We start from the raw sequence: 5,321 nt of genomic DNA, 5'->3' as shown, positions 1-5,321 counted from the left end.
TACTTTTGTGGGAGTGTTTTATTTTTTAATTCTCCAGCATGGGAACACCATCATGTCAGCCTACTTTCTGAGGACTCCTTGGGTTAGATAAAATCTCAGAGGCAGCTGCAAAGGGCACTTCAGATGACAGCTGTGTGTGCCTGGCCCCTGCATCTCCAAGAGCCCAGAGAGGGTATCCCATTCTCCCCAGCTAACAGGGAGGTCAGATGGCTTCACTCTTTCTAGAAACTCACCAAGCTATCAGCCTGGGGGACCCCTTCTTTTTCCTACAAAACAAAGGAGCCTGTGCTCAATGAGAAAGTCCTTACGCCAAAAGAAAATGGGCAGACATTTCTTCTCACTCTATACAAAAACTGATCAGAAATTTTCTGGGCAGTATGTTCTATGTCAGGCTTCCCTGGTGACTCAGTGGTAAAGAATCCTCCTGCCAAGGCAGGAGACACGTGTTTGATCCCTGGGTCAGGAAGATCCCTTGGAGAAGGAAATTGCAACCCATTCCAGTATTCTTGCCTGGAAAATCCCATGGACAGAGGAGCCTGGCAAGCTACAGTTCATAGTGTCCAAAAGATTAGGACACAATTTAGCGACTAAACAACAACGTTCTGTGTTCTATTCCCATTAGGAACGTGAATTAGAAACTGCTTTTAGAATTTCCCTGGGTCACTCCATAGGAGATAAAGGGGACTGGGCTACCATGTGAAATGAAGCGTGATGACAAGTGGCAGTGCCATGCTGGGTATGAGTTGTCTGGGTCAGAAGGAAAGAGGATGATGAGGAAGGCGGGCCCTCAGCTAGAAATGCTAAAAGCTCAGCTCCTGTTATGAAATGCTCCATTATCACTTCAATCAAAGATGTTAATGATGTTCCCGAGCTGGGACACCAAAACAAGTGCCTCAGAGGCTGGTCAGGTCCCAGCGTGGAGGTGAAGGGGCAGAGGCTGGACAATCGCTTCCGAGTGGGCACGCAGAACAAAGAGTCAAACCTCAAGCAGACATCTTACTTGACATCTTACTCCCCTTCTGGTATAGGGACCTGTGACTAAACTGGGTCTCAGTGGTGTCTTCAGGAGCTATTATCCCGTGTAATTGTACCAGAAAAGGCCATTTTCACTGAGTCCATTTAAGTTAAAATTTTATAGTATTAGGAACAAAAGGACAGGGGCTATATCCTGAAAAATACAAGTACAGGTTAAGAAATGATAGGAAGTTTGACACATATTTAACAAAATTTCCAATTAAGTGTTGACTGAGGGAAGTCTCATTTTTCTCATGATGTGCCAAGATGCTAATAGGCGCTCACATTCAACCCCATCAAAAAAAGAAAGAAAGAAACCAGAGGCTTAACTGAATGCTTTTTCAATTACCCAGTTTAAAGGAACTTCAACATGCTCTCTGTTTCCCTTTTCAGTTGCCAGTTGTCTAACTCTAAACCTTCATTAGTCCCAAGCTTTGCAGAAGATTCTCTGACACGACTTTCTCATTCCTCCTATCCTGAGTCATCTTTATCACCTGGAGTTTCATTGAGCTTTCGGTTTGCCTCCTCTCTGCAATGGGTGTAACAAGGCTCTTGCCTTGGGCCAGGCAGCTCCCGTATAGAGCGCCTCCTGTCATCCTCCAGTTGGGCACAGGACACAGCCACGACTGTCCTTCCACAGGCAGGGAGATGGGTGTGCTCGCTGGGGAGAACTGGAGCTGGTGGGCCTGGCCTCCTCTGCCCCTGAAGCTCTCTAGTCACTCCCTGCCCTCAGGTGCCCAGACCTGTCCCCACGAAGGTCTGTCCTCTGGCTTCTCAGGAAGTGACAGTGAGACAAGACCTTGTAGTGGACCTGAGGCCAGTGGGCACAGGACATCGGTGAGGGGGTGACACCGGGCACAGGGGCAGCCCTGGACCACCAGCGGAGTCTGCAGGCAGCCACGCAGCTGGGTCCCAAGGACCCCAGTCCAGGTGACACTTTGGGTGTCTTTAAGTTCACAGAACAAAGAGCTAAGATCCTCCATGGACCTGAGAAAGGGGTAAGAAGAAGCCAGTGTCTGTGCATGACCGAGAGCCAAAGCTTGCAACACAGAACAAACCACAGTGACTATAAACGAGGGTGAGGGTTGCATCACGAACCAAAGGAAGGAGACGCTGCTCTGGATCACATCCCACCCGGACATTCTGGAGGCTTCCACCTGTGACTCCAGTCTTGTGGACCCTGTGTTTCTCGGGGACTCTGGGGGACATCCGGAAGGTGTTTCTTATGGCGGGCAGGTGGCCTGGTGGGGGCTTCAGCCACATATAGTCCCCCTCTGGGAACTATCTTCTAATACCCTTCCCTTCCCCCACCCCCTTCTGCTCACAGTTGCAACAGATCTGCCCTTCTCCTGGGGAGGACACAGTTTAGAGGAGTTGAGATTCACGTTACATGCCTGGTTTGTGGTGGTTGTTGTTCAGTCACTAAGTCGTATCTGACTCTTTGTGACCCCACGGACTGCAGCACACCACGCTCCTCTGCCCTCCACTATCTCCCAGAGCTTGCTCAAATTCATGTCCGTTGAGCCGGTGATGCCATCCAACCATCTCATCCTTTGTTGCCTCCCTCTCTTGCCTTCAATCTTTCCCAGCATCAGGGCCTTTTTCAGTGAGTCAGCTCTTCACATCAGGTGGCCAAAGTATTGGAGCTTCAGCTTCAGCATCAGTCCCTCCAGTGAATATTCAGGGTTGATTTCCTTTAGGATGGACTGGTTTGATCTCCTTGCTGTCCAAGGGACTCTCAAGAATCTCAGAATCCCCACAAAAGCCCAAATGAGGGATTGAAGGACACTTCATGGTGACCTTATCGGGACAGAGGGTTCCCACTGCCAGCCGTGGGCCGTAGGCTGGTGCAGCCTCCAGGCCCACAAAAGGGATTGTTGTTCACGGAATTGCTCGGGGCGGCTCGGGGTCACAATGGGGCCTCTGAGGGCACAAAGCGCCTGTGGGCTCGCCAAGTGTTCCTGTACACATGGGCATCTGCCCAAGGCATTTGAAATAGCATGACTTGAGAAAAAGATTTAAAGTGATTTTCCCCACTCTCTCCACATAATCCACGGGCTTTGTTCTGTCTCCATCATATGGTCCTGGCAGCATCTAAGAACTGGGGTGCTGAAGACAGATGCCAGGGCTTCTCTCTGTGACCTCTCTTCTCTCACAGATGACCTGGGACAATCAGAATGCCAGGCTCTCTACGTGGTACCCAGAGAGGTTTGATACATGCAGGGAGCTCAACTTCCAAGATGTCCTTCAGTCAGTTTACAGTCAAGGAGAGCCTGGAAGGAGGCAGGCACCCAGGGACGTGATGGGACAAGACACGCCAACGACACTGCGTGCCCTGTGCTGCCTGAAGCTCTTTATTTAGTCAGTTAGTCCTCATGACAACCCTATGTGGTGGATACTATTCAGACGAGGACTCTAGACACAGAGAGGTTAAAGGATTTACCCAAGATCACAGATGAAGCAGGTGTTCCGAGGACCTAGCTCCACATCCCCCAGCATCACCTGTCATGTACCACATCTCACAGGATCTGGGGGTGCAGAGCTGCCAGGCAAATCCCTCAAACCCACAACACTGACAGGCGACAGTGAAGGTTCCAAACCACACACGGGGAGTGTCAGGGAAATCCAGGGGGAAGCCCAGCCTGCCAAGGAGGTGTGTCTGCGACAAGAGCACCTGGAGGCAGGGAAGCTTCCCCAGGCAGAGCCAGGGCAGTGATCCGCCAGGTGAGGTGGAGGAGGTGAGGTCTCAGGAGGTTAGGAGGGCCAAGGCATGGCCCTGAAGGTGAGCACCCACTGGACAGTGGCCACTCTCCTGGTGAGGGATGCTGTGCGTCTGGGCAGTCGAGGGGGTGGTAGGAGAAGAGGGGTGGACAGACAGGCTAGGCTGGGAGAGTGATCCCACGGAAGACAGTGGCTTACGGCATGGATGCTGAGCCAGCACACGAGTATGGCCTCTTACTCAGCCTCACGGCCCTTGCCTGCAGAACAGGAATATTTGTCTTGCCTCACAGGTTGTTGGAAGGATTCAAGGACTTGGTTCAGCTAAGCACCTAAAACCAAGGAAGGCTGACGGAAGTGCTAGCTGGGCTCATCATGATGGGCACAAAGGAGGGAAAGATCTAGAATGATCCTGTTTCTAACCAGGGCAGATGATGGTTATTGGCATTGTGCTTATTAATTAACCGTGTTCCCCTGACATTGTCATAAATTTGGGTTGATACTTTTGCTTTTCCCCACAAAAGTGAATATTTAGTCAGTAATGACGCACTTTAAAATAGCTTCACCTAGTTTATGACAGATTGAAATCATAAGGAAATAATCACAGTTCAGCCATACAAAATAGGGCCCATGGCCATCAAGGATCTGGTCTCAGACACAGCCTTGCACCACTGGCAACTTCAACTTTTTTCTGAACTATATCAAACCAAGGACACCAGTTGTTTTTAAACAGTATCTGCCAGCTGTGAACTTGTGGTCTCAAGGTTGTTCCCCCTTCTAACTACACAATAATTTCTGACTCCAGCTGATCCTTACCTCCTGCCAGCTCCAATTACAATTCTTGATCAGCAACTCACGTAACTAAACTGTGGCCTTGTGGGCTTCCCTTTATAAGTTCCCTCCATTTTGTGGTCTGACACAATTCAACTGCTTCTTGAATCTGGGTCTCCTGGGCTGCAGTCCTAAAAAAAAAAAAAACAAATTAATGCCTCTTTTTCCCAATTCACTCATGGCTCAGACAGTAAAGAATCTGCCTGCAATGCCGGAGACAATGGTTCAATCCCTGAGTTGGGAAGATCCCCTGGAGAAGGGAATGGCTGCCCACTCCAGTCTTCTTCTCTGGAGAACCCTATAGATAGAGGAGCCTGGTAGGCTAGAGTCCATGAGGTTGCAAAGAGTTGGACACAACTGAGTAACTAACGCACATTTTTCCAATTAAGTCTTCATTCCCCAAATTTTGGTTAACATAGTAAACCAGATTTTAATCCCTTGGGAAGGAAGTCACTTCTGCCAGAGCCCTCTGACCACTAAGTGAAGGGCACTGGGATGGCCAGAGTCACAGTCATCTGACCAGACCCTTCAGCCCCTCAGGTGCCCTGGCATGAGTAGCCAGACCTCAGAAGCCTCCCTCCTCCATCCTGGGGGCAGGGCTGGGAGGGGTCTGGGACATTACTGATGCAGAATGGGGGGCTGCAGAAGCCAAGAGACTGGCCAGTGCACCCAATGAGTTGGCACTGGAGCTGGCAATCGGCCACAGGCCTCCCAGTCACCTCCTCTGCCAGCCGCCCACCTTGTTTCCTGCCTCTGCT

Source organism: Ovis aries, chromosome 3 (genome assembly GCF_016772045.2).
Source record: "Ovis aries strain OAR_USU_Benz2616 breed Rambouillet chromosome 3, ARS-UI_Ramb_v3.0, whole genome shotgun sequence".
Taxonomy (NCBI): Eukaryota; Metazoa; Chordata; class Mammalia; order Artiodactyla; family Bovidae; genus Ovis; species Ovis aries.
This window is presented reverse-complemented; position numbering follows the sequence as displayed.